We start from the raw sequence: 27,459 nt of genomic DNA on the forward strand, positions 1-27,459 counted from the left end.
ACCCGGGAGTAGGTGTTAGGCATTCCCGAGTTCCGTGGTTCTAGCACGGTCGCTCAACTGTTATATTCAGCTTAATTATCTAATTTTAAAACAATTTTGGACCTATGTGCACATTTTATCTTTTAACCGCTTTTATTTAATTAATTAAAGAAGATTGCAACGTCGTTAAAACACGTCTCGAACCACGTCACATAAATGCACCCGTGACTTTTGACATATTTTAACATCGTTGAGATTTGGATTTGGGTCACATAAATGCGCACCCGAATTTAAGAAGGTAATATTATTAAACTAACGCGCCTAAAGCAATTTCGCATTGTAACTTTGCGAGGGCCATGAAATCGAACTAAATGGCGTGCCTCGAATTCTAAGGGTTAAATTAAATTTAATTAGGGTGAATGCCATGCAATTGTTATTTTTCGTTTGGCATGGCGCACCCCAATCTATTCTAATTTTTAAAGGGAGTATTAATTACATTTGGAGGGCCATAAATTATAGATAGGAAACTATTGTGGAAAAATGGTATGATCTTGTTGTTAGGCTAATGGGCTAATAAATATTTAAAAGAAACTACAACTCAAATGCACTTTCTCTGCATCCGATTAATTCCAACCACTACGCATCCCACTGTTTAACAAATATCAATTTGAACTCATGAATTAATCACGCAAAATGAGTAAATGGGACAACCAGTGGTTAAGATAACAGTTCCAAGGAATATGCAAAGAATAGCTAGAAACAAAAGAAACTCTATACAAAACTAAATTGTTATGCGTCTGGTTCAACAAAGAAGCCAAACATTTTTGCAAACTTAAGAGATTAACATTATTAAATTGTTTCCCCAAATGCAGTGCACCCACTACTTATTAGCTCAAACTATTTTGCTTGTATCCCAATGCTTGTTATATCCTATTCAATCAATGGGATTCAACAGTAAAAATCATAATACTTCACAAATCTGTACAACATCAACTAGTCAAGCCAGTGAACACATAGATAAGAATTGTACAAAGCACTAACATTGCACAAGATCACCGATAACGAACTCGTAACTATTTTAAACCAAGCAAAGACATTCTCGTTTAAGAGTAAAGAACAAACACCAAGCTTAATAGATATTACAATCAAATGCTACCAGAATAAAATCCAGAAATTGAACGATGAACAAGGAGTTTAGTACCGAACCTTTTCAGAAGCCAAACTTCTTCAAGAAAATTTTATTAGCAAGCATTTCAGTGAAGCTACAACAGCTGAGATCAAAGTCGAATGGACTCCAAAATCGAATGAAAACGCATCGGCGCCGGAACATTAAACCGAAAACCTCGACGGCAACCTCAGACTACGACCTTCGGCGAACTCGGAACTCGCCAGAAAACTCGAATTAAACCAAATAATGAAATCAATGGATTGTAATAGTGACTAGCGATTTGGATCTATTTCATACCATTTAGTGTGCTTTGTAGATGAGTTTCATAATCCTATCCGAAAATGGCATAGCTAATGGCAAACGGAAGAAGCAGTAACGACAGTGGGGGTGAAAACATCAAATCAAGGAAGATCAACAGATCTGAGAGTGAAACAGTCAAAGGATGTATTGAACGAGGAGGTCACACAGTTGTTCCGTCTATGTGTGTGTGCATGAGGGTGAAGCTCACCGGATATGCGGTCACTGACGGGATGGACAGCGGCGAGGTGAGACGAGGGAGTTGGGTGAAGGTCGGGCTATTTTCGAATTTTCGGCGATGGGAGGGGTCCGCTACTGCTCATCGTTCTCAGAGATCGAGAGAGATTGGAGGGTCCGTTCTCGCTGGTTTTGTGTAGGAGGCAACGACGGGAGGGTCTTCGGTCGTTTGGGATCGATGGCTGATGATGAATAAAGAGGTCAAGGGGGCGAGGGGTCTGTGAAGAAGACGATCTGAGGAGGGGATGGGTCCTGTTGTGCGCAGCTTTTCAGCTTTCCCTCAGCGTTGTTTTTCCACCTTTTGATTTTTTTTAAGTATTAATTTATAGGTAGAGTCTAGGTTTAGGTGTATTTTTGTGTATATCCCATTAGTCCCTAGGTCTTTTGTGTTATATCCTTAGGGTCTTCTTTATTTGTTTTTGTTCCAAAAAAGAGTCTAGAAGGGTCCCTAGGCTTAATGGACTAATCCGAATTGGGCCAAGAATTGGGTTCTAAAACTCTTAAAATTATGATCCAACACCTTAATTGACTCATTTTAAAGTAAGATAAAAAATACTACCCCATGCAAAAGCTAACATGAAACTATTATATATTTTTTATTTTCAAAATTATATAAAGATGAAAATATGGTTCTATTTTTGTATTTTTTTTTTGAAAAGTACATACTAAAATATTTTTTTGTAATTTTCATTTTTCTTGTAATAAAATAAATTAAAAGAGTAAAAATGAGTTGAAATAGCTATATTAGGCCTAAATTAAATATTTTACACTAAAATATAAAAAATCTTGGGGAGACAAAAATCACATGTCTACAACCATATCGTTCAACGGAGCCAAAAGAGTGCCTAAGTTGGCATGGCATTTGACATCTCCCTCATTGGCTGCTACTCAATGTTCTTAAGGCCTTCTGAGTGGACTGAAGAATTGTACACCGAAGAGATTAGAACGTTAAGCGCATGCTGGGGGACGAGCATATCTTTTCTCATGTCCCTAATCATAAATCCAACCGTTTTGCTGCTCCTTTATGATCTCAAGGTTTGGATATTCATGTTATTTACTGCTCTGACACTGGGAATGCGCTTCTCAATTTATAAATTTTTGCCCGGGAGAGAAAAGAAAGATGGCGAAGGAGTTGAGGAAAATCTCTTCAAACAACATTGGTTTTGGAAAAGGTTTCTTCCAAAAGATGGCAATGTTGAAGCCGTGTAACTATAAGTTACTCTCTCTGTTCCAGTTTATGTGAACCTATTTCCTTTTTGGTCCGTTCCAAAAAGAATGACATCTTTCTAAATTTGGTAACAATTTAGCTTAAGCATACAATTATACCCTTAATGATAAGCTTTTACAACCACACAAATACTTTGGGCCCCTTTTTGACTTGTTTAGGACCACAAATTTTAAAAGTCTTCATTTTTTCTTAAACTTCGTGCCCAGTCAAACAGGTTCCCATAAATTGGAATGGAGGGAGTAGTTTTTTTTACTGTAAAACTATAATTTACATTGATTGTTTTTATGTATTCCTGAGATTTTGGATATATGTTCTTTTCTAGGATGGCAGCAACACTCTACCTATGTGGCAGATCAGGAGCTTAATTTTGTAGATTCCAACTGATGGCTTTAGGGAGGTTTCAAGTAATATATTGCTACGGGGAAGCAAATTTTTAGCTGATTACCTTGCTAATGTAGGCGTAGTTGAAAGACAGAAGATACTCTTCACTGAGGCTCCCTCTCTTTGTCAGTGAAAGCCAAAGTCTTATTCAAGAATGATAGAAATGGCAATGTAAATTTCAGAATCAAACCAAAGAAAGGGTCCTTTACTTTTGATTATGGGTAGGATCAGGAACATCTACATTAGTCTAACTATGACTTGCATTTTGACAATTTGCACTGATGTAATTAAAGGAGTCCTCCTTAATTCGTATCACTTTTTTTGTTTAGAGACGTAAAAGAATGTACTCTATAGGCATTCTTCACTTCAGTTCAGAGTGTCAAGATTTTAGACCAACTGTTACAGATTGTTTTTCCTTTTTTCGTTTTCGTTTCTACACATGATTGAATATTTGAATACAGTATCAACTGGAAACTAGATATGAGTTGTATAATCATATATTGTCTCTTCTCTCTACATTGATTTCCTCTTCTCCTTCTATTTTAATTTCTGTGTTTTCCCTATTGTTCTCCTATATTGCATTTGGAGTAAAAGGGTCTGGATTTTAATGCAGAATCTATCATATCTTTTTAGGAGTATTATTTTACTTGTCATTGCAAGTTTGCTACTATTGCTCCTAAAATGGATGACTTATACAGCTTTATTAAGACGGGATCCCGCTTTAAGATTCCAGGCCAGGCGTGCTTAGAGAGACAACAACAAAGCAACTATGAGAAATATTTTTCTACGCTCATCTATATTGTTTATTCTTTAGTGTCGTGTCAGAGTTTGAACGAGAGCTCTAATCCTTATAGCGTAGTTCTAAGTTCTCGATAGGCTAATGGTTATTAGATCTACAAGTTTACGTCTTATATATTATCTTTCAAGTATGTACTAAATTTTCTGATGACACAGAGAAATGGAAGTAGCGCAAATTCGAGTGTTTATTTGATAGAATATATTAACCTAAATTTTATGTTAGCATTATGCACATGTTATCATTACTGAAAATATTTATGCATAAACAAGGCCTAAACCCATGGATGCTTTGGGGGGGGGGGAATGCACATGACGTGCACATGAGTCATTTGTTAATTTACTTAAGGAGTAAAATCTCATATTTACTTCATGGTTGTTAAAAAAACTCATCAGGTAACATATGCACACAATTCTCTTAATATAATATTCATATAAGATTTATTTCGTTTGAAATGCCCTAGCGGTGTAGGATGAATTAATATAGATTTTAATCTTTTCTCCTTTCCAAATTAGTTGCTGAAAAAAATATGAGACAAATAAAAAATGGTATCACGAAAATATTTGAATTGACAAGAATCATGATGATACCACCCGTATTTTTATCGTATGGCTTTAGTAAGTTTCAAACTGTCACGACCCGAATTTTCCACCATCGGCAGTCGTGATGGTGCCTACTAGTGAAAGCTAGGCAAGCCAAAACCATTTGAATTATTTACATTTTTCTCATTCTAATCCTTTAACAATTAATAGCCAACATTAAATAAACAGCGGAGTTTAATTAGCGGAAGACTGAAATATAATATTTTTAATAAAGATGTCAATTCCAATCCATACATAAACTACCCAAGACTGGTGTCACAATTTCACAGACTGTCTAGGAATACTACAAATAAAAGTCCGAAAGAGTTATTACAACACTATCTACGAGATACATAAAAGAAATAGGATAAAAGGATAGAAGGAGACGCCAAGGCCTGCGGACGCCTGCAGGACTACCTCGGATCTCTGAATGGACTAAAGGCAGCAACCCCAAAGCTAAGGTTTGAAAGCTGCTGCACCGGGATCTGCACACAGTGCAGAGTGTAGTATCGACACAACCGACCCCATGTGCTAGTAAGTGCCTAGCCTAACCTCGGCGAAGTAGTGACGAGGCTAGGACTAGACTACCAAATAAATCTGTGCAGTTAAATCATATACAGCCGAAAATAAAAGCAAGAATGTACAGTTAAGGATGGGAGGGAAAAACATGTTGCAGGTAAATATCAAATGATAACAGAAGGACAACATGTAAATATAAGGAACACCATAACTCAATTATCAACAAGAATCAGAAATCAAACAAGTGCACGGCATCACCCTTCGTGCTTTTACTCTCGTCTTCACCATAAGAATCAATATAATCTGCACGACATCAACCTTCGTGCTTTTACTCTTGTCCTCACCATAAAAATCAATATAATCGGCACTGAATTGTACATCGTGCGGCACGGCATCACCCTTCGTGCTTTTATACTCTTTTTCACAAAATCATACACGGTATCACCCTTCGTGCTTTAACACTCTCTCACCAAACCAATGCACGGCATCACCCTTCGTGTTTTAACACTATTCCTCACCCAAACAACAATCACAAATCAATAAGGGCAAGGGAATCAACAAATTTATAATTAAATCCCGACAAGGGAACAATAGTACAACAGTCATATCCCGGCAAGGGAAACAATATCAACAATAGCATCCAGCAAAGGAGACAACATTAAACAACAATCATCCTGGCAAGGGAGACAATTTCATAATCCTCTTTTCTTTTTCACATTTACTTCACAACTCAATTCACAATTTGAGCCAATGCTCTATAAGGTTCAATTGCCAATTATACTTCCACAAATCACTTTACAACTTGAGTCAATGCTCTTCAATGTTCAAATACCAATATTACTTCCACAAGCCTTTTTCAACAATAGAAATTATCACATAAAGCATGAACAATACAAACGGAGTCACATTAATCATAACATAAAACTCACGGGCATGCTTGACACCAACGTATAGATACTCGTCACCATGCCTATACGTCGTACTCAACAATTAACATGTAGCAAATAGGACACGACCCCTAATCCCTCAAGCTAATGTTAGACCAAATACATACCTCGATGTCACGAACATAATTCAAGCCTCAACTACCGCTTTACCTCTTGATTCCACCATCAATTCGCTCGTATCCAGCCACAAGTTACTTAACTATATCAATAAATGCTTAATGAATCAACTCTAATGCATGAAAATAGGTTATCTAAATTTTTTCCCAAAAAGTCAAAAATTGCCCCCGGGCCCACATGGTTAAAACCCGAGGTTCGAACCAAAACCCGATTACCCATTCCCCCACAAACCCAAATATATAATTTATTTTGATCAGACCTCAAATCAGGGTCCAAATTCCCAAAATTTGAAAAACCTAGGTTCTATCCAAAACACCCAATTTCTCCCATGAAAACCCTTGATTTTGAGTTGAAATCATGTGAAAAGATGTTAAAGATTGAAGAAACGAGTTAGAAATGACTTATAATCAATTTGGAGAAGAACTTTTCTTTGGAAAATCGCCCAAGAGAGTTTATGTTTTGAAAGAGTTTGAAAAATGAAAGATTTTCGGCTAATTCATGAATTTGCAGGTCGCTGATGTCACAATTGCGACCAGGGTTCGCAATTGCGAACCCTTCAGAACCTGCTAACTTCGCAAATGCGACTAAAGGAAGTCTGGTCCACTTCGCATTTGCGATGGACCTTTCACATTTGCGATGAACAGGTCGCATTTGCCACCAAGTCAACCCAGGTCTTCTTCGCATTTGTGATAAAATGTTCGTATTTGTGGGCTTTGCGAGTCAGGCGAAGCTTTGCGAGTCAGGCTTCGCATTTGCGAAGCCTGCAGACCTGCAACATACCAGCTGAAAACCTACAACTTCCTAAGTCCAAATATCACTCCGTGGCCTATCCAAAACTCACCCGAGCCCTCGGGGCTCCAAACTAAATATGCACACTAACCCAAAAATATCATACGGACTTGATCGTGCAATCAAATCACCAAAATAACATCAACAACTATGAATTTAGCATCAAAATCAAAGAAAATCTCAAGAACTTTCAAAGTTTTAAATTTTACAGCTAAGGTTCCGAATCACGTCATATGACTTTCGTTTCTTACCAAATTTACAAGCTCAACTTAAATCACATATAAGACCTGTCCCGGGCTCCGGAACCAAAATACGGGCCCGATACCATCAAATTCCACACATATTTCATTTCCAAAACTCATGTATATTCCAAATAATTTTCTTTAAAAATTTATTTCTCGGGCTTGGGACCTCGGAATTCGATTTCGGGCATACGCTCAAGTCCCATATTTTTCTACGGACCCTCCGGGACCGTCAAATCTTGGGTCCGAATCCGTTTACCCAAAATGTTGACCGAAGTCAACTTAAATTTATTTTAAAAGCAAAATTTATCATCTTTCACAGATTTTCACATAATGGCTTTCCGGATACGCGCCCGGACTGCGCCCGCAAATTGAGGTGAGACAGAAAGAAGTTTTGAAGGCCTCGGAACACAAAATTTATTTCTAAAACAAGTGATGACCGTCATCACACAAACCCCGCACCATTATCATACACCACAAACTTACCTCTATCGTTAGTGCTTTCCAATGATCATGATTAGGTAAACTCTTGATCGTGCATGGTAGGAAAGACCAAAATAATAATAATAATAATAATAATAATAATAATAATAATAATAATAGTAATGATGATGGTGATGATGATAATGATGGTGAGGAGGAGGATGACGACACGACGATTATTATTATTATAATAATAATAACAATAATAATAATATTAATCATATTAATAATAATACGTGGAAAGTCTTTATGTTGGACAAGTGATTCACCGTAATATTTTTTTCCATTTCCGTGCACGATAGTTGCTACTATCATTCTACCATGGGTGATAACGTAAACTGTAAGAATCCAAGGTATCTCGTTACACAATGTAGCATTATTTGGACCATAGTTATCAGCAAATGTGGTCACAATAATACCATTAATCTGAAACGCAACAAAAGCAACAATAAAAATATATATTATCATCATAAAAGAATTTCACATTAGTAAATAACTAGTTATCTCTATCAAGTGACTTTAATTTTCTTTCTTATTTAATTGGAATCTACTAAACTATTGTACAAAAAGCTTAAAAATTTTCATATAAAATAGCAAATTGGAATATGAAAAATCCCATAAACTTTTTACAATAGAGATGAAGGAAAAACCCCTTATTAAATAGCCAACGGCCCTCCCTTTCAAATTTTTGACAGCAGGGTAATTGCCATTATTATCAAATTAGGTGTTGGGGTGGGGGGGGGGGAGTAGAGTGGAGTTTTTCCTTTGTGTAATTTTACTACCTAAATCCCATAAGCTTTTTACAATAGAAATGATATACTAACGCCATGAAGATGAAATTGTATGTAATTTCATAAACAGTCGCAACCAACCATTTACCCAATTTGAAGAAAGAAAGAAAAAACGAAAAATCACCTTATAATTACACAACACCGCACATAAACTGAGCAGCAAGAGAAGATTCAAAAGACAGGAAAGTTGGAGAGGAATTGAATAAATTGAAAAACCTGGATAAAGAGCCTAGAGGCGTTCCTTTTTAGGAATATATACGCGTCAAAAGACTTAGAACCGGGAAAACTACAGATTCCGCCTATGTTAAAAAAAGTTGCAATTTTCCCAAAATGCCCCCGACGATCCCAAGCTCCTCAACTATCCCTTATTAATAAGAGGAATATACCATGTTAACATCTCTATAGACAAAGATAGACGTATTATCCAAAGAAATCAGGATTAGCTTTTACCAAATTACATTATAAAACAAAATCGATACTGAAAGAGCATAGTGGACGTGCCGGAGTGGTTATCGGGCATGACTAGAAATCATGTGGGCTTTGCCCGCGCAGGTTCGAATCCTGCCGTCCACGTTAAGGTTTTCTTCATTTTCCTTTTTTGACTGGCATTTTTCCAACATCTTGCTCTTTGACCAGTTTGGGAGTTTTGTCTGTTAGAATTTAAAAGTGGTCAACCAGGAGAAATATAGGGCAACACTTTTGATTTTGCTACTGTGAGAAAGATCTACATTAAAAGATAATTGAGGAGATTTGCAAATAATTACTGAGAATTTAAGTTATATACTCCACATGATGGACTTGATTGTGGTATTAATTTCATTAAACTATTTTCATATAAAAAGGGTTCCTCAACTTTACTTAAGTATGATCAGTAGTGGATTCAGAATTTCATTAAGAGAAGTCAAAATATGAAAAAATAAACTCACCAAGAAGTGAAGGGGTGTCATTATATAGTATATATACATATTTTAAAAAAAATTACTGAGCTATACAGTATAATTTTCCGCCGAAAGGGTGTCAACTGTGCATGTGGCTCCGCCACTGAGTATGATAAAAGTCAATAAACTTTTTTTTCAGCTAAAACGCTGCTCAACTTTGACTAAGAGGGTGTTTGGATTGGTTTTGAAGAAGTACTAATAAGCTAAAAGATAAAAGTCAAAAGCCATAAATTGGTAAATCTAACTTTTGGCTTTTGGCTTATTTTTGTACTTATCATACCTAAAAGTAAGTGCTTTTATCATTGCCAAACACCAAAAAAAAAAATTAGAATAATACTTAAAAGCCAATACACACTTAAAATAAGCCAATTCAAACACCCTTTGACTAATACGTACAGTTACTGAGAGGAAACAAATGAGATATTACAGCTCAAGATATACAGGCAAAGTCCAGTTACTTCTTAGTTATAAAAAATAGTTTAGTGACTTCCGTGATAGTTAGGTAAAGTTGAGTAACTTTTTTTGTTACAAAAAATAATTTAATGATAGTGCTAGAAATGAGAAATTAAGTAACCATAAGGTGATATTAGCCTCACAATGTAAATATCTTTTACATTCTCAATAAAACTTAAACTCATTGTCTTTTAATGCAAATGTATCAAATAACTTATACCAGAAAATAGTTTACCATTATTTACGGCATTATTGTCTGTGGATTTTTTTTTTTTGAAGTCTTGAAATTGGATTTTTCCGCTGTATTCGTGCGTTAAAGAGAAAGTGCATTCGTGCATTTGGAATTGCTTGTGCAAACTGTGTATTATATTCCAATTTTACTGAATAAAATTTTTTTACAGCTTGATCCATTATTCATTGACCATAGGACATTCTCTGTACTCACAAGGTAAGAGCAAGGCCAGCATACACACTACCCTCTTCAGACCCATAGTGTGAGATAATACTGGATATGTTATTGTTGGTGTTGCATAGGACATGATTTATCGAGTCATAGACTCAAGAATATTGTTGAACGAATGGAACTAATGTTTCATTTTTACTCTTCAAGAGAGGAGAGAAATAGACGTAGCTTTAATGAGAAAATAAAGAAAACGAGGAAACATGATGTAAAAAGGTAATTAAAACGTCTTTAATTCCCAATGAGGAAAATGAAACGACTTCAAAAAAAAAATCACTTGACTTCTTTGTTTCGTACATTTCTCATACATGAATTGATCACTTTTTTCACTGCGTCATGACATTATTTGTTTGCTGACATATTTTTCCTTTGCAATTTGCTTAGCCAATAGAGCAAAAACCTCTTAATCACAGAAGAAGAAAGAAAGGTAATTTAAGTAAACACTTATTTCTTCTACTATTTTTTTGTTGCATGTGCAAGATGTGGGAATGATTCTAGATAGGAATAACGTCTGCGTATTATACTCAAGTAGTTGTTGTTGTTATCGCAAGGTGTGGGAGTGATGATGATTTTGTTTATTTTGATGACTAGGGAATTAAGATGACAACTACTCCAATGAAGAAAACAGTTGCGGGGTTGATGGATTTGGTGTTTTCTTGGTCATTAGGGGATGTGTTGAACAAAGATCTTTATAGAGACAAGGTTTGATTCTTGTCCATATACATGCCTTGAAAGTATTTCTAATAGTGTTTTAAAGTTATTATTATGGACCATGTAAAAATATTTATACAATGAACAATTAAATCACTTATAAGGTAGGTAACCGGTAAGTCTAGTGAAAATGGTCACTAATTTTTTATTACTACAAATTAAACTATACAAATAGCGTAAATTTATAAATATAACTTAAATCTTTTTGAATATAATATTGTCCCACGAACAATTACTGCCTCTAGCGAGGGTCTTCGGAAACAATCATATCTTTACAAGGTTAGGGTAAGGTCTGTGTACGCACTACGCTCCCCAGACTTCACTTGTGGGATTACACTGGATTTGTTGTTGTTGTAGTTGTATTACTGCCTCTGTCTTGTTTTTTTATATGGTGAGGTTCGAAGTAGCAAAGGTTAAACTATTTAATTTTAGGTGTGTAATCGTATATAGGTTCTTCAAGTTTTTCTTCTTCTTTTTTCTTTGAAATATTTAACAATTTAAAATATTTTAAAAATCATGATTAGAAAAACCTCTTTTGACTTCCCAAAAAGTAATAGTGTGATATATATAATGGACGGATCGGAGGGAGTACTTAAGATCGGATGGTGCCATGGTACTTCCTTATAGATTAGACTAGAATCGGCCAATGCCACGTAGCAGCCTGCCTGCTACGTTTGTGTTTCTTGCATAATCACATATGGTATACATTTGAAGTCGAATTTAGGTCTAAGTTAGTGGATTCAGAATGAGTATGATTATAATATGAAATACAATTTAACTTTATTTATATGTGTACATTTTTTGAGTTGAAAGTAATAAGTTTAGTTGAACCTATAGAATCGTATTAGATTCAGGTATGTAATAATATAACTGCATTGACCAAGAGTGAAGTTGAAGCCTATGTTGAACGCACTCTCCAAAATGTTGTTGTATTCGTGTCAGATCCTCCAATTACATTTGAAGGATTTGACATGCATCCGGCGACATTGTCGGAGAGTCCAAGCAACATAGGTTGCAGCCTTGCGCAGTGGAAGGTGTCAAGTTTGTATTAATAGAATCATATGCAGCTCTTCCTCCTGTATTTTTGTTGCTAGAGATCCCTATTCTATTTGTTGAATCTGTGGTTCTCCTGTATTTGTAAATAATAATTCTGGAAAAAATAAAACGTTAGCTTATAAATGTAAATTTAAATGCGACAGTAATTAATTCGAGCCCACTGAATTCACAGTGTTTCCTTAAGGAATTTAAACCCCTCCTAGTACCCAAGGTTATAGATTATTTCCTCTCAGGATAGAACGAATTACACATTGGTGTAGCGGTACTTCAAACCCCAGTGTTTCAGCGAACACAAAGTTTGGCAGCAAATCACACTTATGGATGCTTTGTTTGTAGTTAAAAACAATGCAGAATAAGGAGGACAACTCAGAAGTCGAATGGAAATTCTGAGATGAATGAATGCAAAGTATAGCCAATGTTGAATTTTACTGAAGAGAATATCAGATTGCAATTCGTTTTTCCAGTGTATACGCAGTGTATACAGAGTGTATATCCAGTGTATACATAGTGTATATTAAGTGTATATAGAGTGTTTCGAGTGTTTTTTCCGATGTGTTCTTCTTTCTCTCCAACTTATGCTCTATTTATAGCAGTTATTTGAGAGAAATCCGCCCCCTCCATGGTGCAACAAGCACTAGGCTATCATGGAGGAAGCACTTACATGGTGGAATGTACACTTGCTTGGTGGGAGGAGCACTTGCACCATTGTGGGAGGTGCACTAGGCTGCTTATTGCTTAGTGTTGCAACACAATACACGGATTGGAAAACATTCGTTACAAACACGGATTATATCACGTTAATATTCACTATTAACAAATAAATTTGGTCCAAAAAATTAATCAATCGATCGATCATTTGAACAAATCCAAATCCAAATCCAAATCTCATTTCCCATTCACTCTAATTTTAAGACTATTTCATCTTAAACAAAAACTCAACAATCCCCCACATGAATGGGGAATGGCTATATCATGGAAGTATGCATGAAAAACTTGTGTGATTTGCAAACAAGAATTAATTGCATCTGGATAAGTAGGTTTCCCTTTGAACTTTCCGTAGTGAACTTATGTCGGATATACTCGGTCAATCGGTAGATTTGATATCTTTGAACCGTCGAACTTTAGTGTATACCTAGACAACCATAAGTCACACAATCAATCCCTTAACCGTCTTTGGTTCTCATTGTTGTGTTCGTTTCAGCCATGAACACTGCCTGGTTTCATAAGTGCGTAGAGAATTGGCCTTGCAAAATTCTCCTTGAAGCGGCTAACACTTCACACTTACATAGGTGATTCCTAAACGTGTCATCCCGTAGATACACTATTTGATATACCCTATATCAAATTTAGAAATCATTAAAAAGCCTTAATGCTTTATCCTTGGTACTAAACATTGTCTCATCACGAGAATGGACTAAAAAATTTTGTTGACAATGTTGAACCGTCATTAATGACTTTGTTTGATCTCCTTGAACCTAGATCTTGGGATCTCCAGTCTTCTAGGTAGAGTTACCGCCACAATGACTTGTTCTCGGCCATAGTCCCATTCCCCTCGATGATTTCTCAACTACCTCTCTAGTTAGGCCTTTTGTAAGTGGATCCGACACATTATCACTTGACTTTACATAGTCAATCGTGATAATTCCTCTAGAGAGAAGTTGCCTAACGGTTTTATGTCTTCGTCGTATATGACGAGATTTACCGTTATACATAACGCTCCCAGCCCTTCCAATTGCCGCTTGGCTATCACAGTGTATGCATATTGGTGCCAACGGTTTGGGCCAAAATGGAATGTCTTCCAAGAAATTCCGGAGCCATTCAGCTTCTTCACCGGCTTTATCTAAGGCTATGAACTCAGCCTCCATTGTAGAGCGGACAATACATGTTTGTTTGGACGACTTCCAAGATACCGCTCCTCCACCAATAGTGAATACATATCCACTTGTGGACTTTGAATCAGTTGAACCGGTGATCTAATTTGCATCACAATATCCTTCAATCACCGCAGGATATTTACTGTAGTGCAAATCAAAGTTTTGGGTATGTTCTAAGTATCCCAAAACTCGTTTCATTGCCATCCAGTGAGATTGGCCTGGATTGCTCGTGTATCGACTTAGTTTACTTATAGCACAAGCTATATCTGGTCGTGTACAATTCATGATGTACATTAAGCATCCCAACACACGAGCATAATCCAATTGTGATATGCTTTGGCCTTTGTTCTTTGCTAGTGCAAGATTCACGTCAATTGGAGTTTTTGCAACTTTAAAGCCTAAGTGCTTGAATTTTTCAAGTACAGTCTTAATATAATGAGATTGTGACAATGCCAAACCTTGAGGAGTCTTTTGGATCTTAATTCCCAGAATTAAATCTGCAATTCCCAAGTCCTTCATATCAAACTTGCTAGTTAGCATACGCTTAGTAGCATTTATGTTGGCAATGTTATTACTCATTATCAGCATATCATCCACATATAGGCAAACAATGACTATGTGATTTGGAACATTTTTAATGTACACACATTTATCACATTCATTTATCTTAAAACCATTTGACAACATTGTTTGGTCAAATTTCGCATGCCATTGTTTGGGTGCTTGTTTTAGTCCGTAAAGGGACTTAACAAGTCTACATACCTTATTTTCTTTACCTGGAACCACAAACCCTTCAGGTTGTTCCATGTAAATTTCTTCCTCCAACTCTCCATTTAAGAAGGCCGTTTTAACATCCATGTGATGAATTTCAAGATCATACACTGCAGATAATGCTACTAACATCCGTATGGACGTAATCCTTGTAACTGGGGAGTATGTATCAAAGTAGTCAAGACCTTCTCGTTGTCTATACCCTTTGACAACAAGTCTTGCCTTAAATTTATCAATAGTGCCATCATCTTTCATTTTTCTCTTAAAAATCCATTTAGAACCCAAAGGTTTATTTCCAGGAGGAAGATCAACCAATTCCCATGTATGGTTGTTCAATATGGATTCTATTTCACTATTGACTGCCTCTTTCCAGAACAATGATTCCGAAGAAGACATAGCTTCTTTAAATGTTCGAGGCTCATTTTCCAATAAGAAAGTCACAAAATCTGGTCCAAATGAAGTAGACGTTCTTTGACGTTTACTACGTCTTAGATCCCCCTGATTAAATGTACTTTCTTTTGTTTCTTCCCGAGGTCGTTTAGATCCTTCACCAATCGACTCACATTCCTTTTTACACGGATATATATTTTCAAAGAACTCAGCATTATCTAATTCTATAACCGTATTATTATGAATATCAGGATTTTTTGATTTATGAACCAGAAATCGATATGCTTTACTATTAGTCGCATATCCTATGAAAACACAATCAACTGTTTTCGGTCCTATTTTTACCCTTTTGGGTTTAGGAACTTGCACTTTTACCAAACACCCTCACACTTTAAAATAATTCAAGTTAGGCTTCCTTCCTTTCCATTTTTCATATGGAATGGATTGTGTTTTGCTATGGGGTACTCGATTTAGTATTCGGCTGGCCGTAAGAATGGCTTCCCTCCACAAGTTCTGTGGAAAACCAGAACTTATCAACAATGCGTTCATCATCTCCTTTAATGAACGATTCTTTCTTTCCGCAATCCCATTGGATTGAGGCGTGTAAGGGGCTGTTGTTTGATGAATAATTCCATATTCTAAACATATTTGTTCAAAAGGAGATTCATATTCACCACCCCTATCACTTCTTATCATTTTGATTTTCTTGTTAAGTTGCGTTTCAACTTCATTTTTGTATTGCTTGAATGCGTCTATTGCTTCATCTTTACTATTAAGTAAGTAAACATAGCAATATCGAGTACTATCGTCAATAAAAGTTATGAAATACTTCTTTCCACCGCGAGATGGTATTGACTTCATGTCACAAATATCTGTGTGAATTAAGTCTAAAGGATTTGAATTCCTTTCAACCGACTTATAAGGATGTTTAACATACTTAGATTCCACACATATTTGACATTTTGATTTTTCGCATTCAAACTTAGGCAATACTTCCAAGTTAATCATTTTTCGCAAGGTTTTATAATTGACATGACCCAAACGTACATGCCATAAATCATTTGACTCAAGTAAGTAAGAAGAAGCTGAAGTTTTATTATTAGTTTCAACAACTATTACATTCAGCTTGAAAAGGCCCTCAGTAAGGTAACCTTTTCCTACAAACATTTCATTCTTACTAATCACTACCTTGTCAGATACAAAAACGCACTTGAAACCGTGCTTTACAAGAAGTCCAGTAGAGACTAAGTTCTTCCTAATCTCGGGAACATGAAGGACGTTGTTCAAAGTCATGACCTTGCCAGAAGTCATCTTGAGAAATATCTTACCGTATCCTTCAATTTTTGCTGTAGCAGCATTTCCCATAGAGAGCGTCTCTTCGGGTCCAGCAGAAGCATATGTAGAAAATGCTTCCCTCACAGCACAAACATGGCGAGTGGCTCCAGAATCAATCCACCACTCCTTTGGGTTTCCTACCAGGTTGCATTCAGAAAGCATGGCGCACAAGTCATCAACATCATCATGCTTTTCTACCATGTTTGCTTGAACCCTTTGCTTGTCTTTCTTCCGAGCACGACACTCCATAGATTTGTGTCCGGTTTTCTCACAGTTGTAGCAGTTTCCACTGAACCGCTTTTTGCTTGGGTTGTATTTCGGACCTGAAGCCTTCTTTCTCTTTTTGTTATCTTCAACAATATTTGCTCCCATTATTGTTAAATTTCCACGGTCTTTCCTTTCAGCAGCTTTATTGTCCTCTTCGATTCTCAATCGAACAATGAGATCTTCAAGGGACATCTCCTTTCGTTTGTGTTTCAAATAATTTTTAAAGTCCTTCCACAATGGAGGAAACTTCTCAATTATTACTGCTACTTGGAATGCCTCATTGATGACAAGACCTTCAATGAAAATTCCGTTAGTAAAATTACTAAAAAATTTACTTTCAACATTAGCATTCATTTGAAATATACCTTCAGCAAGTAGATCATGAATAATCACTTGTAATTCCTGGACTTGGGTAATAACAGACTTGCTATCTACCATTTTGTCCAAAAATTTTGCAACGACGAATTTCTTCATCCCGGCATCTTCAGTTTTGTATTTCTTTTCAAGCGCATTCCACAATTCTTTTGACATCTCCACGCCACTGTATACATTATACAGATTATCCTTCAGTCCGCTAAGAATATAATTCCTGCACAAGAAGTCAGAATGCTTCCACGCCTCAATCACGAGAAAGCTATCATTCTCTGGAGTTTCATCTGGAAGATCAGGAACATCTTCCTTAATGAACTTCTGTAGACATAACGTAGTCAAGTAGAAGAACATATTTGCTGCCAGCGCTTGAAATCCATCCCAAAAAAATTTTCGGGTTTCTCTGCCGGTGCCAATGCCGGAGTTCGACTTGTCGATGCGTTGGCAGTCATCATCGAAACAACTTGATTTCCGTCATTCGCCATTTTTACTGTAAAAATGACACAAACAAACGTTTTAAACTGGAGTGAAAAATCACGTAGATTTTAATCTCCAACAAAACGCCACGAAGGCTTTACTCTCCAAATGGGAGTACACAAAAACCACAAAGGTTTTAGTTTCCAGAATATTAAGAATAACACAAATACAGAAATAAAAGTTATTAAATTCCTTAAGCTTGTTGGATCCGTGGTTCTCCTGCATTTGTAAATAATAATTCTGGAAAAAATAAAACGTTAGCTTATAAACGTAAATTTAAATGCGACAGTAATTAATTCGAGCCCACTGAATTCACAGTGTTTCCTTAAGGAATTTAATCCCCTCCTAGTACCCAAGGTTATAGATTATTTCCTCCAAGGATAGAACGAATTACACACTGGTGTAGCGGTACTTCAAACCCCAGTGTTTCAGCGAACACAAAGTTCGGCAGCAAATCACACTTATGGATGCTTTGTTTGTAGTTAAAAACAATGCAGAATAAGGAGGACAACTCAGAAGTCGAATGGAAATTCTGAGAGGAAGGAATGCAAAGTATAGCCAATGTTGAATTCTTACTGAAGAGAATATCAGATTGCAATTCGTTTTTCCAGTGTATACGCAGTGTATACAGAGTGTATATCCAGTATATACAGAGTGTATATCCAGTGTATATTAAGTGTATACAGAGTGTTTCGAGTGTTTTTTCCGATGTGTTCTTCTTTCTCTCCAACTTATGCTCTATTTATAGCAGTTATTTGAGAGAAATTCGTCCCCTCCATGGTGCAACAAGCACTAGGCTATCATGGAGGAAGCACTTACATGGTGGAATGTACACTTACTTGGTGGGAGGAGCACTTGCACCATTGTGGGAGGTGCACTAGGCTGTTTATTGCTTAGTGTTGCAACACAATACACGGATTGGAAAACATCCGTTACAAACACGGATTATATCACGTTAATATTCACTATTAACAAATAAATTTGGTCCAAAAAATTAATCAATCGATCGATCATTTGACCAAATCCAAATCCAAATCCCATTTCCCATTCACTCTAATTTTAAGACTATTTCATCTTAAACAAAAACTCAACACTATTCTCATTACACATATATTGGTCTATTACAGATTCATTGTGAAACTTTTGTTTTTTCTTGTCTCTGTGTGATTTGCCGAGTGATTAGTCCTATTCTAATGTGTTAGGTTAAAGAAATTCCATAGACATTCTTGTCAACTGATCATTACTTGAAATCATTCATTACTCCACTTATTGAAGAAACACATGCTGATTTGCTCTCAAACATGTTCACAGTTTCAAAAGCTGCTGCTGTTGAGGTTCTTGATGTCGGAGAATCAAAAAATTTTAAGCCTCCCAAAGGTTTATATTATGAGATTTTGTTGAAGAGAGCGTTAGAGGGCGAGAGCATTGAAGCAAAATATAAACCAGAGAATGGAGATTTGATTGCACTAACAGATGTGAGGCCAAGAAGAATTGAAGATTTGAACAGGCCTAAGAGATCTTATCACATTGCCATATTTCAAGGGATTGAAGATGAAGATTCATATGTATACCTATCCTGTCTTCGAAGCCTATTTCATTTCAGAAACAAGACGTTGAGAAGGGTGAATGAGGGGACAAGCTTTTTGCTGTGATTCTTTCTAATTTGACGACAAACTTGCGAATATGGAATGCTTTGAATTCAGACCAGGATAATGCAAACCTGAAGATCATTAAAACATTGCTGACAATTGATCCAAATATTTTACGTACATAGGATTTTACGCATGCAGTGTAGGCCTACATTTACAATTTGGCTTGTAAGTTAGATTGAGTCTGGGATTTTGGTGGTTCTCAGGCTTTACTTTCTGTACTTTGTATCATTTTCAAGTAGTGTTAGTCTAGCGTGGGTGTGTGTATACAGGGGCATAGGCAGGAATTTTTGTTAGCGGTGTTGAAATTCATAGAAGAACGAGAATAAATAACTTTAATTATCATACATCTAGATCAGAAGGAGTATGTCGTCTATTGTGACAGTCAAAGTGCAATAGACCTTAGCAAGAACTCTATGTACCATGCAAGGACCAAACACATTGATGTGAGATATCATTGGATTCGAGAAATGGTAGATGATGAATCTCTAAAAGTCTTGAAGATTTCTACAAATGAGAATCCCGCAGATATGCTGACCAAGGTGGTACCAAGGAACAAGTTCGAGCTATGCAAAGAACTTGTCGGCATGCATTCAAACTAGAAGACAGTGCTACCTCCTCTGGATGAATGAGACTGGAGGGGGAGATTGATGATGTCCATCTCATTGAAGAAGTATTAGGCATGTGCCTAATAAGAGTTTTCTTTGGTTTGGTAGCCAACCTTGTTGACTTGGTTTGGTTGGTAGCCAACCTTGTTGAATTTCTTTGGTTTGGTAGCCAACTTTGTTGAATTGTGAAAAATGTGTGTAAATTGTCAAATATTGTAGGCTTTAGAGGGTGAAGCTTTGGCTATAAAAGGAGAGCTTCAACTCTCATTTCTACACACCAACAAAGAGAGAAAGAAAGAGTGAGGTTTCACAGACAAGGTATAAGAAAATAGTCTGTGAGGAAAATAGAGAGTGAGCGATATTGTAGTGAGGTGGGAATATCAAAAGAGGGTTATTTCTTTTGAGTGTTGTAGTGGTCTTTGGAGTATTTATCTCCGACCTACAAAGTGTAAAATTCCTTACTATAGTGATATCAGTTGCTCCTCTCGGGGTCGTGGTTTTTTCCCTTATTCAGAAGGGTTTTCCACGTAAAAATCTTGGTGTCATTGTTACTCTTTTATTCTTGTTAATTACCGTATCTCGGTGCTACATTATTATTCCGCTTTATTACCGTGAATATTATTTTGGTAAGGGGTTTATTCCCAACAACTGGTATCAGAGCACAGGTTCTGCTCGTTCACTGAAATACTATTCACTGTCGGTAGTACTATACTTGGTGAAAAATAAAAATGTCCGGAGTAAAGTACGAGGTAGCAAAATTCAACGGAGATAACGGTTTCTCAACATGGCAAAGAAGGATGAGAGATCTGCTCATCCAACAAGGATTACACAAGGTTCTAGATGTTGATTCCAAAAAGCCTGATACCATGAAAGCTGAGGATTGGGCTGACTTGGATGAAAGAGCTGCTAGTGCAATCAGGTTGCACTTATCAGATGATGTGGTAAATAACATCATTGATGAAGACACTGCACGTGGAATTTGGACAAGGTTGGAAAGCCTATACATGTCCAAAACGCTGACAAATAAATTGTACCTGAAGAAGCAGTTATACGCCCTACACATGAGTGAAGGTACGAATTTTTTGTCACATTTAAATGTGTTTAACGGACTAATCACACAGCTTGCCAACCTCGGAGTGAAAATCGAGGAAGAAGATAAAGCCATCTTGCTATTGAACTCGTTGCCATCTTCGTACGATAATTTGGCAACAACCATCCTGCACGGTAAGACTACTATTGAGTTGAAAGATGTCACATCGGCTCTTCTACTCAATGAGAAGATGAGAAAGAAGCCTGAAAATCAAGGACAGGCTCTCATCACAGAAGGTAGAGGCAGGAGTTATCAAAGGAGTTCGAACAACTATGGTAGATCCGGAGCTCGTGGGAAGTCAAAGAACCGATCCAAATCAAGAGTCAGAAATTGCTACAACTGTAATCAACCAGGTCACTTCAAAAGAGATTGCCCAAATCCAAGGAAGGGCAAAGGTGAAACCAGTGGCCAGAAGAATGACGACAACACAGCCGCCATGGTGCAAAATAATGATAATGTTGTCCTCTTTATAAATGAGGAAGAGGAATGCATGCACCTGTCAGGTCCAGAGTCGGAATGGGTGGTTGACACAGCGGCATCTCACCATGCCACACCGGTAAGAGATCTTTTTTGCAGATATGTAGCAGGTGATTTCGGCACAGTGAAAATGGGTAACACAAGTTACTCAAAGATTGCGGGGATTGGTGACATTTGTATCAAGACAAATGTCGGATGCACATTGGTTCTAAAGGATGTGCGGCATGTACCTGATTTGCGGATGAACTTGATCTCGGGAATTGCTTTAGACCGAGATGGATACGAGAGTTATTTTGCAAATCAAAAGTGGAGACTCACTAAGGGATCATTGGTGATTGCAAAGGGAGTTGCTCGTGGCACGTTGTACAGGACAAATGCAGAAATATGCCAAGGTGAATTGAACGCGGCACAAGATGAGATTTCTGTAGATTTGTGGCACAAAAGAATGGGTCATATGAGCGAGAAGGGATTGCAGATTCTTGCCAAGAAATCACTCATTTCTTATGCCAAAGGTACAACGGTAAAACCTTGTGACTACTGTTTATTTGGTAAGCAGCATAGAGTCTCATTTCAGACATCGTCTGAAAGAAAATTGAATATACTTGATTTAGTATATTCTGATGTTTGCGGCCCAATGGAAATTGAATCAATGGGCGGTAACAAATATTTTGTTACTTTTATTGATGATGCTTCACGAAAATTATGGGTTTATATTTTGAAAACCAAAGATCAGGTGTTTCAAGTTTTCCAGAAGTTTCATGCTCTAGTAGAAAGGGAGACGGGTCGAAAGCTAAAGCGTCTCCGAAGTGACAATGGAGGTGAGTACACTTCAAGGGAATTTGAAGAGTATTGTTCAAGTCATGGGATCAGACATGAAAAGACAGTTCCTGGAACCCCACAGCACAATGGCGTAGCCGAGAGGATGAACCGCACCATTGTGGAGAAGGTGAGAAGCATGCTCAGAATGGCTAAACTGCCTAAGTCATTCTGGGGTGAAGCAGTTCAGACAGCCTGTTACCTGATCAATAGGAGTCCATCAGTTCCGTTGGCGTTTGAAATCCCAGAGAGAGTTTGGACCAACAAGGAGGTGTCCTACTCGCATCTGAAGGTGTTCGGTTGCAGAGCTTTTGCACATGTACCAAAAGAGCAGAGAACAAAACTGGATGATAAATATGTTCCTTGCATATTTATCGGATATGGAGATGAAGAGTTCGGGTACAGATTGTGGGGTCCTGTAAAGAAGAAGGTCATCAGAAGCAGAGATGTAGTCTTTTAAGAAAGTAAAGTTGGAACTGTTGTTGATATGTCAGAAAAAGCAAAGAATGGTATAATTCCTAACTTTGTTACTATTACTTCTACTTCTAACAATCCCACAAGTGTAGAAAGTACGACCGACGAGGTTGCCAAGCAGGGGGAGCAACCTGGTGAGGTTATTGAGCAGGGGGTGCAACTTGATGAAGGTGTTGAGGAAGTGTAGCAACCCACTCAGGAAGAAGAAAAACCTCAACCTCTGAGGAGATCAGAGAGGCCAAGGGTAGAGTCATGCAGGTACCCTTCCATAGAGTATGTCCTCATCAGTGATGAGGGGGAGCCAGAAAGTCTTATGGAGGTATTGTCCCATCCAGAAAAGAACCAGTAGATGAAATCCATGCAAGAAAAGATGGAATCTCTACAAAAACATGACACGTACAAGCTGGTTGAACTTCCAAAGGGTAAAAGACCACTCAAATGCAAATGGATCTTTAAACTCAAGAAAGATGGAAATGGCAAGCTGGTCAGATACAAAGCTCGATTGGTGGTTAAAGGCTTCGAACAGAAGAAAGGTATTGATTTTGACGAAATTTTCTCACCTGTTGTCAAAATGACTTCTATTCGAACAATTTTGAGTTTAGCAGCTAGCCTAGATCTTGAAGTAGAGCAGTTGGATGTGAAAACTACATTTCTTCATGGAGATTTAGAAGAGCAGATTTATATGGAGCGGCCAGAAGGATTTGAAGTAGCTGGAAAGAAACACATGGTGTGCAAATTGAATAAAAGTCTTTATGGATTGAAGAAGGCACCAAGGTAGTGGTACATGAAGTTTGACTCATTCATGAAATATCAAACATACCTAAAAACCTATTCTGATCCATGTGTATACTTCAAAAGATTTTCTGAGAATAACTTTATTATATTGTTGTTGTATGTAGATGACATATTAATTGTAGGAAAAGACAAGGGGCTAATCACAAAGTTGAAGAGAGATTTGTCCAAGTCATTTGATATGAAGGAGTTGGGCCCAACACAACAAATTTTAGGGATGAAGATAGTTCGAGAGAGAACAAGTAGAAAGTTGTGGCTATCTCAGGAGAAGTATATTGAATGTGTACTAGAACACTTCAACATGAAGAATGCTAAGCCAGTCACCACACCTCTTGCTAGTCATCTAAAGTTGAGCAAAAAAATGTGTCCTACAACAGAGGAGGAGAAAGGAAACATGGCTAGAGTTTCTTATTCTTCAGCAGTCGGAAGCTTGATGTATGCAATGGTATGTACAAGACCTGATATTGCTCACGCAGTTGGTGTTGTCAGCAGGTTTCTTGAAAATCCTGGAAAGGAACATTGGGAAGCAGTCAAGTGGATACTTAGGTACTTGAGAGGTACCACGGGAGATTGTTTATGCTTTGGAGGATCTGATCCAATCTTGAAGGGCTATAGAGATGCTGATATGGCAGGTGACATTGATAACAGAAAATCCACTACTGGATATTTGTTTACATTTTCAGGGGGAGCTATATCATGACAGTCTAAGTTGCAGAAGTGTGTTGCACTTTCAACAACTGAAGCAGAGTACATTGCCATTACAAAAACTGGCAAGGAGATGATATGGCTAAAGCGGTTTCTTCAAGAGCTAAAATTGCATCAAAAGGAGTACGTCATCTATTGTGATAGTCAAAGTGCAATAGACTTGAGCAAGAACTCCATGTATCATGCAAAAACAAAACATATAGATGTGAGATATCATTGGATTCGTGAGCAGGTGGAGAACGAATCTTTACAGGTCAAAAAGATTCACACGAGTGATAATCCTGCGGATATGCTAACCAAGGTAGTACCAAGAGACAAGTTCGAGCTTTGCAAAGAACTTGTCAGCATGTACTCAAACTAGAAGCTCCGGTGTTATCCCCTTCAGGTGAATGGGACTGGAGGGGGAGGTTTGTGGGGTCCATCACATAAATCAAGGAAGAAAATTTTTCTTCCTTGATTAGCAGTCCATATTTCCCTTCTGCATTTGTCAAATATGGCAGGCGTAAAGAAGAAAAACGTCAAGCGTAGTAGGCGAGGTTCTGTCTATAAAAGGAGAGCTTCGACTCTCATTTTTGACACACCAATTTCAGAGGAAAAATATATCTAAGAGTTAGAAAGAAAGAATGACGTTTCACAAATAGGGTATAAGAAAATAGTCTGTGAGAAAAATAGAGAGTGAGTGATATTGTAGTGAGGTGAGAATATCAAAAGAAGGTTATTTCTTTTGAGTGCTGTAGTGGTCTTTTGAATATTTTACTCGGACCTACAAAGTGTAAGATTCCTTCCTATAGTGATATCAGTTGTTCTTCTGAGGGTCGTGGTTTTTTCCCTTATTCAAAAGGGTTTTCCACGTAAAAATCTTGGCGTCGTTGTTACTCTTTATTCTTGTTAATTACCATATCTCGGTGCTACGTTATTATTCCACTTTTATTACCGTGAATATTATTTTCGTAGGGGGTTTATTCCCAACAATTTAGTCTTATTCTTTTATTTTATAGTGAGTCTGAAGGCATATTCTGAACTCTTCCTCGATTAGTTTTGATTCCAATGATCATCTTTTGACGTCCGTTGAATTTTCAATTGTCCACAGGGGGAAGTAGATTGCTCTCTTTGCTCGGCAAAGAATCTTTAACTAATGCTATATCAAATTCAAGGGTCGTGATTCAGTCTTTTGGGCTAGACGATGCTCAACAAGAGGCGGTTCTAAGTTGTATTGCAACAAGAGAATGTGGTCACCGGAACATGGTTAAGTTAATTTGGGGTCCTCCAGGAACTGGAAAGACTAAAACAGTTGCCTCTTTACTCTATGTTCTGTTAAAAATGAAATGCAGAACTTTGACTTGCGCTCCTACGAACATTGCTGTGTTGGGAGTTACAAAGAGGCTGATGCAACATGTAATAGATGGTCTAGAATATGACATTTATGGTTTAGGAGACATAATTTTATTTGGAAATGGGAAAAGAATGAAGATCGAAGATCATGAAGATCTGTTTGATGTATTTCTTAAGAACCGTGTTGATGCCCTTGTTATAGCTGTTTGTCACCAAATACTGGGTGGAGAATTGGGGTGCAATCCATGATATGTTTGCTCGAGGATCCTGAAGAGCAATATCGTAAGTACAAAGAAAATGAAGAAAAAATTTGTGGAAGAGGAAGAAAAGGAAACATTACCAATGATCAAGTACTAGATAAGAATAAGAAGAATAAGTTGTGGAACAAATTTGTCCTTGAACCATTGAAAAAGAACAAGAAGGCGGCATCAAAAGATAAACAAAGTTCTCAAAGGAGGAACAACTCGAGAGCAGATAACGAAGCGAACAAGATCAAGAACGAAGGGGAGGCAAGCAACAAAGAAGCCATTGTTTGGACATTTGAGGAGTTTGTTATCAAAAGATTCAAATGGATACAGAACCAGTTAATATTTTGTCTGACAAGCTTGTACACTCATGTACCTACTTCGTTCATTCCACTAAAAGTAGCTAAGGAAATGATCAGACTACTTGCAATGCTTCAAACTCTTGGAAAGTTGTTTGCTAATGCGGAAACTTCTGGAGGGTTAAGAGAAATACTACACGGACTTGTTACAAGGAATAAGGCGATACGTTTTGGTAATCTTCTTGAAACTAAGACGGAATGCATAAAAGTATTGAAATTTCTTAGTACGAGTATCTCTCTTCCCACTTTAATCCATGACTACCAAATTCGAAGTTTTTGTCTAAAAGGTGCATGTTTGATTTTCTGCGCTGCTTCTAGCTCATCGAAATTGCACACAGACGGAATGACACCACTTGAGATGGTGGTAATTGATGAAGCTGCTCAGCTTAAAGAATGTGAATCCACTATTCCTTTACAACTCTCAGGTCCGCGCCATGCTATCTCATCGGAGATGAGAAACAATTGCCTGCAATGGTTCAGAGCAAGGTTATCTTTTAATATTTTCACAGCTTTTTTTATAAAATTACTGTGCTGATCTTATATTATTGACCACTAGTATTTGTTATATACAGATCTGTGAGAAGGCTGACTTTGGCAGGAGCTTATTTAAGAGGCTGGTAATTTTAGGACACAAGAAGCACCTTCTTAATGTTCAATATAGGATGCATCCAAAAATCAGTCTGTTACCGAATAGTGAGTTCTATGAGAAGAAAATAACAGATGGTCCTAATGTAAAAGCCGCAATATATGAGAAGAGATTTCTTAATGGAAATGTTTTTGGCTCCTATTCATTTATAAACGTAAGTAGTGGAAAAGAGGAGCCTGATGACCAACACAGCACAAGAAATATGGCAGAAGTTTTCGTTGTAGCTGAAATAGTCGCTAACCTTTATAAAGGTGATACTCTAATCTTTTCGAGTTTTCTCTACTGTATCTTGATTTGCATGGCAATTGAGTTGGCAAACCTGATATTGTTATCTGAATTACAGAATCTGTCTCTTCGAAACATAAAGTACGTGTTGGTTGTATATCTCCTTACAAGGCTCAAGTTTTTGTTATTCAACAAATTCTTTGCAAGAAATATAACACAGATGCTAGCAGTGACTTCTCAGTGAATGTACGTTCTGTTGATGGTTTTCAAGGGGGGTGAAGAGGATGTTATAATTATCTCCACGGTTCGTTGTAATGGGAATGAATCAGTTGGTTTCCTTTCTAATCTTCAGAGAGCAAACGTTGCCCTGACCCGAGCAAGGTAG

General features: G+C 37.2%; 1 non-coding gene and 1 pseudogene across 1 annotated transcript; both read left to right on the forward strand.

The window, feature by feature from the left end:
• Positions 1 to 1,500: 1,500 nt before the first annotated feature.
• On the forward strand, positions 1,501 to 27,459 carry LOC104233727 (uncharacterized; annotated as a pseudogene).
• Positions 9,047 to 9,128, forward strand: TRNAS-AGA (transfer RNA serine (anticodon AGA)). Its single transcript has one exon. It is a non-coding gene; the product is annotated as a tRNA-Ser (tRNA).

The sequence above is a fragment of the Nicotiana sylvestris genome, chromosome 9 (genome assembly GCF_000393655.2).
Source record: "Nicotiana sylvestris chromosome 9, ASM39365v2, whole genome shotgun sequence".
In the NCBI taxonomy this organism is placed as follows: Eukaryota; Viridiplantae; Streptophyta; class Magnoliopsida; order Solanales; family Solanaceae; genus Nicotiana; species Nicotiana sylvestris.